We start from the raw sequence: 11,591 nt of genomic DNA on the forward strand, positions 1-11,591 counted from the left end.
TCCCAACGGAATATCTATGGGGCTAATTCATCAAGCCAGCGGGCTGGCTGGAGACCCAGGGAAGAAAGCAAGGAGGAACATGTGACAGCCAAAGCCCCGGCAGCAGAGAAGGAGACAGCTTGGCCTGTGCAGGTCACCAGCCCCTCGGGCTGGAAGTTCTCCAGGGCCCTGGCAAGCAGAGCCTGGCCCTGGCCGCAGGGCTTAGTGGATGCCAGCGCTTCTCCTGGTCCAAAGGTCAGAACAGGTGTCCCATGCAGACACAGGTTCCCACACTCCTTCATCCTCTTCCTCCTTCCTCTGGCTACAATCAGTGCAAAGCCACTGCTTTGGGGAGCTTCAAGGGGAGCTATAGACCCGCTCTTCAGGTAGGACAGAGCCAACAGCAGCTCCCATAGCCTTCCCCTGATCTATACCTTTCTGTCACCCACATGCAACCCAAATCCTCCTAGTCCTTAGCAGAAGGTGAAAAAGAAAGAAAGCAAGAGGCCCATACTCTGGGCCCCAGTCATTTCAAGGATTCTGAAGCCAGAAACCCCACCTGGAAGCACTTGGGCCCCCCAGGACCCAGAGGAAGGTCACTCGTCTCTCTGTGCCTTGATGGTTACAGGGTATAACACTTTCTTTCCAGTACCTCCTCTGCCTTCTTCCTCTTTGACATAGTATAAAAATAATTGTTTAATTGATGTGCAGTGCCGTAGGCCTCCCTTACCTCTGGAGATCCGCCTGTTCCTGGGTACCCACACCCTGAGCCAGAGACCAGTCCTCAGAAGGATTCTCAAGGTCTCAAACGGTCCCCAGTGGACCTGCCAGCACAGCCCACTTCCAGACTCTCTCCCATGCATTTCCCTGGCCCCAAAGGCTGTAGCTGGGCATCTGCCTGCTGTCCCCACCTCTAGACCCTCCACATGCCCCAGACTCCCTGTCTGTATCCCACACTCACCCCTGACAGCTTTGTCCTCACCCAGTCTGCTCCAGTGGACAGTCACCACCTACCTGACCTGCTCATCTGGCTGAGGGCAGAGCCCCTACAAGCCACAACAAGGAAAAATCAGTGAGCAGAATGGATGAGGTGCCTGCCTGGGCCCGTGTCGGACCAGTGAAACTATCACCTACTCTCCCATCTTCGGCCCCTCTCTGGCCCAGCAACTGAGCAGTTAATTCCTGGCACAGCTCAGGACCCAAGGCCCTGCCCAGCTCCTTGCCTGGTCTACATCTCTATTAGTCAGAGCTGGTGACACACTGTTGTTAAATATTTTGACTCTCACCTCTGGGTAGTGCATCTGTAAGCCCATCTTGTGGGAATTCAAAGAGAGCTACTCTGTGCAAGAATCACCACCGGGGGCCGGGATTTAGCCTGCCCCAAAAAAAGAATCACCACTGGCTCCCTCCCTCTCTTCCTTCCTTCTCCCTTCTCTTGCTCCTTTATTTCTTCTTTCCTTCCTTCCCCCATTCCATCATTTTCCCTTCCTTTCTTCCATCCCCCCTCCCTCTTTTCTTTCTGCTTTCCTCCCTCCCTCCCTTCCCTCTTTCCCTCCTTCCCTCCTACATTCCTTTTTCTTTCATTTCTCCTCCCGCCCCTCCCCCCTTCCTGCTTAAGGCTTAGTCTTCCTATCAGCCTATTACCCTCTCCCTGCCCTCAGGTCTGGTACAGATCTGAGAGACCCCACCAGTGCTTACAGCCCCAGTCCATCCCACCCAGGACCATCCCTCTCGAAGCTGGCATCTCCTGGATCCAATGGCCAGGAAATATGGAGACCAGCCTCTCCCTTCCTCTTCCAACCCTTTCTCCCTAATGGGCACCCATAGCCCTCTCCCCTCTCTGTCACCTCCATCCTTCCTGACCCTTTCACTGTCCTGTGCACCGACAGCAGGCCTAGGGCTTAAGGGCACCAGCCTATCTCCCCACCCCAGGGCATGAGAAAGGTAGAGGAAGAGGGAGGGAGGGCAGGAAAAGGGGGGACTGCCCCTTCCAGTGCAGCCTGGAGCTGGAAGCAATTAACTTGGCATTTTCGAACAAGGGCAGAGGAAGCGGGAGCCACAGGACTGAGTCAGCACATTGGAGAGGCAGGCGCCATGCGGCTGGCTCAGCTCGTTAGCAGGACAGGCTGAGCCAACAAGAAACAAGGTCGGAGAGATGGGGGTGGGAGCCCCCAGATGGAGATGGAGTGGTGACAGAGTTAGAATGATAGCTGCAGGCCTCTACCCATCCTCCCCTGCAGCTGGCCTGGAGATTATCCCGAGACAGCTGCCCAAGACCAGCCCTCACCTTCTCCCTCCCTAGGGGCACCTGCACCCACCAATTATCCAATGTTCCCCACTAGCTGCTCCACTGTTGGGACTAACAGATGAATCAGACGCAACTCCTCCACCAGGAGTTGGCCTCTCAGGAAGCCAAGGCCCTGGAGTCTATGGAACAGCACAGAGCTAAAGAGGATGGAGGAGGAGGACTCTCAGCTCGGGGAGACTTTGCGGAGGAGGTGGTCTTTCCAACAGCTACATTGAGAGTAAGATATGGATAGCCCACTGTTTCCAAAAGGACAAAGCTGAATGTAGCTATCCGCTGAGTTCCTTGTCAGCTGCTGGAGGCCCTGCCCACATCATTCACAATTCTCCCACCATACTGAGGCTCATCTCCCCTTCAAAGAACAGGGTTGGGCACCGGCAGAACTGACTCACCCAAACTCACACTACAAAACAGCAGAGCTGCACATAGGTCCATATGTCACCAGAGCCTGTGTTCTTTCTCATTCAGTGCTTCTGCAGCTAGGCTGAGAACAGGAGAAGGCATTGGAAGGAGGGGAGTAGACTAGCTACAGCAGAGGCCCAGGTGAGAGAGGGAATGAAGTCAGATCTTACAACTAGGCAACCTGCCAGTTGGCTGTGAGGCAAAGCATTCCCCAGTCCCCCACCCAAAGATAGGACCCCAAAAGAGTGTGGCTGTCCAATCTTGCTTCATGCATGTGCCACAGCTCTGGGGGATCTCCTGAGCTACCCAGTAAAGTGTCCTTGCAGACAAGAACAAAAATTTACCAGAACACCATACTGGATCATTCATCGAGAATGCCAATTCCACTGGTCACTTGTTCTGTTTTGATTCTTTTTGTTTTGTTTTGTTTTGGCAGTTTTGAAACCAAGGAACACCAAGCTATATTTCCAGTTCTTCTTAATTGTTTATATTGAGGCAGGGTTTCACTAAGTGACCCAAGCTGGCCTCAAACTCAAAATCCTCTTGCCCCAGCCTCCTAAGAAGCTAGGATTACAAGTGTGTGCCACTACTCTTCACCCTAATTAGTTCTTGACCTTGGGAGAAGGACCATTTCCAAGCGATTGTGTGTGGCTGCCTTTGACTCTGATGTTACTCTTTTCTTCTGAGCAATGAATATTATTAGAGGAAAGCTCAGGGCAGGGGCTACAGGCTGGGAGCAAATGACAGTCAAGAAGTAGGCAGGGACCAGGGATATAGCTCAGTGGCACCACACCTGCCTGGCAAGTGCAAGGTGCTGAGTTCAATCCCTGGTACTGAAAAAAACAAAAAAAAAAACAAAAAACTAAGAACTAAGCAAAATTTGGAGTCAGCCAAGCCACAGACACACTGGCCATGAAACTCAGGCTCCCAGATGGGTAGAAGATAGTCCTGGGAGGGAAGGGATTCCTTGCTATGCTAAATTCCTGGCCTGAATTTCCCACTGACATCAAACTCAGAAACCCCCTCTTTCCCAGTTCCTAGCCCAGTCCTGCTGGGGCTGCCTCTGCAAATACCACTGGCCCTAGTCTCGTGATGTGACCCTCCCCCAGACTCCCATCTCTGATGATCTCAATGTGAATAGATTGTTCCTTTTTCTCATAGTCTTCCTAAGCAAGATTAGAACATTCTCTGAGTGACTTTTATTCAAAAACAAAGAGCAGATAAATACAAAATCATGAGATGGACAAGTGCCCCAAACAGGTTCATTGTATGATATATTAGCCCACCAGATTTCACTAGAACACATTCCCTGGAGACAACTGTTTTGACTTTTGTCTACTGCTGCATCCCTGGTGACTAGAATTGTATCTGGCACATAGTAGATACTACGTAGATCATTGTTGAATGAACAAATGGACAAAGGGATGAATGGGTCAAATGACTGTCCTGCCTGGTGCTCTCCCCTTCCTGGAAGCTTATCTTTCTCACTTTCAGCTCTACACAGCAGTGACCAGATGAAAAGCCACACAAGACTCCCTGCTGCCCTCAGCAACAAGCCACACTATGAATCCCCTCCCGTCCAGAATCGCCTCTCCACCCCTCTATTCTGCACTATATCCCCCCAACCCTGCCAGCCACACCAACATACCAGCTCTTGCTGCCATTCTTGCTGCTAATGGTAGGTCATGCTAAACACCCTGTATGGGTAATCTCACTGGATCCTCATGGTGCTGCACACAGGTACTAACATTTCAAATACAAGACCAGGACCCAGGCCCTTAATTGTCTGTTTCCAAAACCCATGTTCTCTCTACCACTAAGAGAGATGGTGAACCTCTGACACCCACCTGGCTGCCTCCTAAGGTCTTCATGAATCACCATATCCAAAAATATCAGTGACATTAAATTTAATTTGCCCCAAAGGTGTTCATTCAGTAAGTGCTGAGCAGTGACTATGTGTTCAGTGGATGTATGAATGGTGGGCATCAGGTCTTTTCCTGGGAGTTGGTATGGTCCTTGGGGTAGACCTTTTCCTGGGTTCTGTAGTACTGATTAAGCCCTTCCATTTCTAATAATGGATTCTGTGCATCCAATAATCTAGAGAATCTCTCTCCTTGGGTTTTCCTGGCCCCCACCTCAGGTGGCCTGTCATTCCCAGCTTTCTTGCAAAGCTGACCTGCCCTTTAGGCAGGTCCTACATTCTGAGAATAATCAAGTACAGGTTACCTTGCTTCCTGGGGGACTCTTGGATGAGTGATCACTCAGGGATCCCCCAGGAAGGAGGCATTTTGGAGCCCTAATGCTATACTCCTGCAACAACAAAAATACTTTCCACACTTTAACAGTGAGAAACACCCTCCCCACCAAGCAAAGCAGTATGGTTTCCTGACAAAAGTGCCCAGCAGGCGAGAGTCAGACAACAAATTCTTCTACCTGGAAGGGGAAAATGATTCTGCCTGGAAAGTTCCTAGGTGATTACTGCTCCACCCCCACTTTAGAAACAAGAGTAACTAAGAACTATCAAAGAAAGTTAGAGACTTACCGTCCTGCCTAAGAAATGGAGCCAGAGTGGGGACCCAGCTTTGCAGGTCCCTGGTCAAGGATTTCTTCCCTCACCATGTGGCTAAAGTGACAGTCAGGTCAGCATGGGTGCTAGGAGTAGAGCAGGATGAGGTGAGGCCTTGTCATGTTAAGTAATATCCTAACAGCACTCAAGAAATCCTGGCCAGGCGTGTCCTATCCCAGGGAAATTTCGAGAAAGCTGCTTCCACATACCCCTAGAGTTGGTTTGCTTTGGACCTGTTTGATCTGTGAGGTATGACAGCAGAGATCTTATGCAGCCTGGGGCCACAGGGTGGTCTTTCCCAAAGGTTTGGCCAGAGGAGAGGCCAGAGGGTTGGGGGAGCCGAAGTTACCAGAAGGAGCCCAAGGTCTTGAGCATCAAGGTCCAGAGATCCAAGCTGCATCTGGGAAAGGGGACTGGCAACGGCACCCAAGAAACTTTCCTCCTCCTCTCCCCACTCCTCCCCCAGCTGAGCCAGCTGTCTCCTCCTTGGCCAGTCTGGGGAAGTTTCTCTTTTAACATTGAAAGAAACCTTCCTGATAATTAAACCATACCTATCCTCGGGTCCTCCAGACCTCCCAGCCCTTACCAACATAGCACATGCACGTCTATTTTCTTCTTTCTTTTTTAAAATTAATTTTATTGGTACATTTAAGGTATACAATATAATAACAACCATCATTGGAAATTTATACTTTTACATAATCCATCTTGGGCCTTATTTTTTCCCCATTCCCCTGCCCTCCCTTGAACACCTCCACCCCCCTCCCTATCTACAAAGACTTTGTTTCCATTTTATCTTCTTCTCATATTAATCCCGTTCCCCTTTTTCTTTTCCCCTACCCTGTCTACTTCCCCTTCCCCTTTGTACTTTTTCTTCCTATTTCACATTATCTATTATACCTTTTAGTCCTTATTTACACTTTCAGTTTCTCACACTAGAGAAACAATTCGGTATTTACACGTGTCCTGTTTACTTCACTTAATAGTATCACCTCAATGTGTATCCACCTAGCTATAAATGACTCTAGTTTTTCATTCTTTATGGCTGAGAAGCACTCCATTTTATTAAAAAACTCATTTTTTTAATCCAGTCTCCTGTTGATAGGCAATTGGGCTACTTCCAAGTTTTAGCTATCACAAATTGTGCTGCTATGAACATGAGCACCTGAACATCTATCACTTCCTGCTTCCCAGTCTTGCCAGGGAAAGTCTGGCCTATCTTCTAAGATCTAATCAAACCTGACCTCTCCCTTTGTCCCTGCCGGAAGTCTGTCTCACAGCACCCACATCCCCTTCCGTAGCACAGCTACCATGTGATAAGCCCATATATTTCAGGATTGTATATACATAACTTTTCCTAGCACAGTGGCTAGCATAGACAGCTCAAAATTTGTATGTCATTGAATCAAGAAATCCAATGTGCTGTCATGTTACAGAGAAGGAAAGTACATCTGGGAGAGGCTACATAGCTTCCCCAAGGTCACACAGCCTGGCAGTGGTAGAGGCAGCTCCAAAACCCATTAAAATATGAGCCCTGCCCTATCTTCTCTCCCTGACCCCATACCACCTGTTACCACATGAATCAAGCCAAAGGCCACAAGCTCAGGGTCAGTGATTTTATTAATTGTCATATGTACTGCAAGCACAGAAGAATGTATATCTATGAACAACAGTCACTTGTATCCCAACCATCAAATGTTATCTACCTGTGCCTTGAAATCTTCCTCTGTCACCCCCCCACACACACTCACAGCTGTAACATCCTCCCCCACACTATTTCCCGAACTCACCACTATCCACACTTTTGTGTTAATCATTCTCTTGCTTTGCTTTCTGTTTGTGCCGCTTTCATGTGTCTCCCTAACAATGCACCGCCCTTTGCTTACACAGCTAGGTTTGTGCTTTTTGCTCTGTTTTTCAGAACTAAAGAGGATCTATGATCTTCTCAATGCGTAACACTGTGATATTCAAGTTTTTCCAGTGCCGTGAACTCTGAGCAGACGCCTATTAGAAAACCAGGCCAGAAAAACATGCAGAGTCCTCCTACTAGATATCACCAGCTTGCTTCTAAAAGCCACTATACTTTAGGTACTGAATTAATAGTGTACAAATGGCATGTGCAATAATGTAGAATTAGCATATGTCTTGAATTTTTTTTTCAGAAAGGGATTGTGCATGTGTGTGAAAAAGCCAACTGCTCAAACCCTTTCTGACAGAGCTGTTTCAGTCCCAGTAGTCCGACATCTGGGATCCACCCTCATGTCTGGAGGCAAAAAAGAGGGCTCCGGAGGGTGTGAGAAGAAACAGGCTCAGAAAGGTCCCCCAGGCTCCTCCCCCTCCTCTCTTCCCTCTGGACAGCCCTCACCACGGTGGCTTTGGCCCACAGCTGCCCTAGCCCAGGGATGGTGGCAGACAGAAGCAGACCTACTTTGGTTTCCATGGCAACTGCAGGCATCGGGAGGCCAACCGAGTGAGCTGCAGCCAACAAGGCAGCTGGTTTGAAGGGTGTTGATCTCTCTGTGGATGAGCAAGGCAGACCACCAGGGACCTGTGGCAACAGCCAAGCCAGGAACAGCCACAAGAGCTGGGCATGCAAAGTCCACTGGACCTGGCTGCACATCTTACCCACTCACCTGTTACCTCTTTCATGCACCCACCATGACAGAGGCACATATTGAACAATGCCCTTCCACACTTGGTTGTGAACATGCATTCGTTCACACCAGACACACCCCAGATTTATATCTAGACCTATTTTCACATACAGAAATACAAATCCCTGCAAATAAATGCTCATTCACACTCAATGTATAAGGTTTACACCCAGAAAACTCTACATTCGCCAAATGCACACGCTCTTTTAGACACACCCACACACAGAGACACTACACAGGTGGTGCACATGAGAGGCTAACCTTATCCACACACAAATCTGTGTTTACCAGAGAAGTGCATCTCATCGTCACCTGTGACTCCCCAGGACACCCCCAGACACATACGAACAGATGCAGAACACAGCCTCTGAATGCTACTCCTCGAAGCTGAAGAGCCCAAGCTTGCAGAAACAGCTCAGGAGCCAGATGGTTGTTCCACTCAGTGCTACGGCCCAATCACAAATCCAGCAACAACTTTCCTGGCTTGTCGCCTATGGGCCATGCCCACCAAGGAAGTAGGCCTTTAACTTTCTCTGCCTGCATACTTAGAGTTCTTTTTCATGTCCTCCATAAATGCTAAAAGGACAAAAGTCCAGTAGTCCTTGTCATGTCATTTGGACTTGATATTTAAAATTCTGATGATAGATTCACACAGCCACATACAGCCACGCACTCCTCTTTAAGACGTCCAGTGCTGTCCCACACTCCCCAGGCATACTCCTGTATGTCCACTGTCCACTGTCCCGCAATACAAGGACAAGCAGCCCGCTGCTTCCCACTCTGGCAGAAGGGGCCAAAGCACAGAGCATGACATATCTAGCTAGGCCTCAGGTCAGCTCCTGACCTGATGAGGACACCTGACTGCTACAGGCTCCCTCCACGGAGGAAATAGAGAACTAAAGGTCACCAAGCACTTTGGGGAGACATTTCATTCATTTCATTGGGAATCTCTTGAAGTACATTTGAAGATTAATGACGTTGTTTCAATATTGTCCTAATTGTAACTTGTTAATTAATGACAGAAATTGAAAGATGAATGTAGTATGCACATGTGTCTCCAGGCCGGTTATAATATTAATGAGAGTTAATACTTTCTGGATGCAAAAGGTCAACACATGTCAGCCACTGTTATTTTTGTACTTTCACGTTAATAATGAAAATAATCTAGAATTTAAAATTAGGAGGTTGTTGAGATGAACATCCTTTATCCCCTAGGGTATAATTTATTACCCACTTTTCAGTTTTAGCAGTATTAGCATTGTGAAATACTTGACAAAATGATTTCATATAGGCCACCTCATTTGAGCGTCTCCTGCATGCTTCCACATGTTAGGGGAAGGGCAGGTCACAGATTAGTGTCCATGCTCTGAAAAGCCACAACCCAGAGAGGAAGTCCTGGGGAGCAGCATTGCAACTGAGTACCACCTGCCCAGGATCCACACACAGAGAGCCCTGAAGACCAGGAAAGGAGTCATTCATTGATGGAGAGGAATTCATTGGTTGATTTGGAAAAAAAAAAAAAAACTTTCAATGAAAAAAAAAAAAAAAAACTTTCAAGGTGGAAGCCACATTTGAGCAAGGCCTAAAAGTCTAAGTAGACTTAGTCTAGCCAATTTCAAGGCTGGAAAAGGGTACTGAGTTTGGGGGCCCTGGGCAGACCAGAAGGGCGGGTCAGCTGTGCATTTGAGGGTGGGAGCAGGGAGGAGCAGGAAGAGATGGAGCCAGGAACGTAGACTGAGGCCAGGTTTGAAAGCCCTTGCACCACAAGCCAAGAAGTTTGGCCCCAGAGATTGGCCAGATATGTAAACATCAGGACAGCGTCTTAGGTAGCCCAGGAACCTCGGGCCAAACAGGAGAGTTAAGATTGCGCCCTTGCAGGAACAGAGCCAGAGCCCTGGTCTAACTCCCTACATCTAGCTGGGGCCTGACCCACACAGGCTCTCCATAAATGTTTCCAGAACAAATGGCACAGCGGGGCCATGCGAGCAAAATGAAATTAAGAGTCGGGTGACCCCAAGGGCTAGTTCAGGCCAACTATTGATGTGCCAGGACCTTAGGCCGGAGATATAACCTCTCCGGTTCTCGATTTCTACGCTGGTAAAACGAATCCGATAATGCCCTGACCTCCCTCGCTTAGCCTTGCGAGCCAGGGAGTAGGCTGAAGGCACAGGAAAGGCGCCAGTCAAGACACAGAACCACGCACCGCGGGCTCCGATGCCTGCACGTGCTGGGGACTTCCTAGCTCCGAGACCATATGCAAGGAGAGCTGGCGAAGCCATCAACAATTACCTGCGCCACACACCCGACACCTGCTCTCCGTTTCTGCACAAGCAGATGGTGCGATCTAGCCCCGTGGCCCCGCCCGGCGGCCGCCTTGTGGAAATAGCATAGGCAATGCGATGTGAGCCAGTGCTTAGACCGGTCCAGGAGAGGGTGCGCCTGCTGCAGCTCTGAAGCCTCAGGGCGGGGAGGGTAAAGCCGGGAGGACGCTGTTCCCAGCAGTCATGGGCTACGTTTCTCTTCCTGGAACTGTACAGGAAAGACATTGACTCCCTGCTTTCCACATGGAGAAACTGGGGCTCAGGGACATTAAGTGACTTGCAGATGGACATGTGTTAAAAGAGCCAGAAGGAAATCCAAGTCTTCTCAATTACAAAGTCACTTTTTGTCCGTTTCTTGGAGCCACTGTGGTTCCAAGACCACTTTGGTAGCGATAGGTAAAGAAATAGAATTCTTCCTTCACAGGCATTAACTCTGTCCCCTCCCACCTCAATGGCCATGCCACCCTCCCACACGCTGTGCCCCTCCCACACAAGAAAGGTTGGTGAGGATCTAAGCCAAGCATAAATCAGGATTCAATCATGAAATACACACAGCGAACACCTCTGACCCCCGTTTAGCTACCCAACTCTTCGTGCGTGCCCTCTCCAGGAGGGATGGAGAGCTGGCTCTGCTGCTCAGGGAGGGAAATCTGGTATAAATGCCACCTGTGGGCAAGGTTGCTATTTCCTTTGCCTAACACTGGTGATTAGAGAATTCTGGCTTCTCATCAGCCAACATCCATCATCCCCCTTAAGGACCCTGTTGTCCCTGTTGGAGCCACACGGAGCAAGTCTGATTTCCCTGTCTTTTCACATTCCAGCCTGTGTTAGGAGACAGCATGTGCTCTTCCTGAGGGGTCCAGTTCCCTCCAGCATGCCTCAGAAATCCTCCTGTGAGTTCTCTTCTGTCCGGTCACATGCTTCTGAACTCAACACAACCCTGAGTTCTTCCTCCATGTCAGATAGTGAAAGGCCCTCCCTCCTCACCTCATTTCCTCCCTAAAACCACCTCCTTAGTCCCATTTCTAGAAGAAGAAGCTGGGTAGTGAAGGAAGGGAACAGACGGGGACCACTACCACAGAGACAGAGGACAGATGAACTCTCAAGTCACAACCCATAACCTGTAACCTGCTGAAAGTATGCCAGCCTTTCTCTCTTTTGACAATGAATCAAACCTCCAACTCTTCAGACAAACCTTGAAGACCAGATGCACCATTAAAGCCAGTGTGCCCCCAGAGGACAAACTGACCTCTGATACATGTCTTACACAAGGAAAAAAAATCTTTCAAATACCACACAGAGACCTAGCTCACTCCAGCAACTGGATAAAAAGTTTGCCTTTTTTTTTTTTTTTTTTTTTTTTT

Source organism: Fukomys damarensis, unplaced genomic scaffold (assembly GCF_012274545.1).
Source record: "Fukomys damarensis isolate Sample0158 unplaced genomic scaffold, DMR_v1.0_HiC HiC_scaffold_16, whole genome shotgun sequence".
NCBI lineage: Eukaryota > Metazoa > Chordata > Mammalia > Rodentia > Bathyergidae > Fukomys > Fukomys damarensis.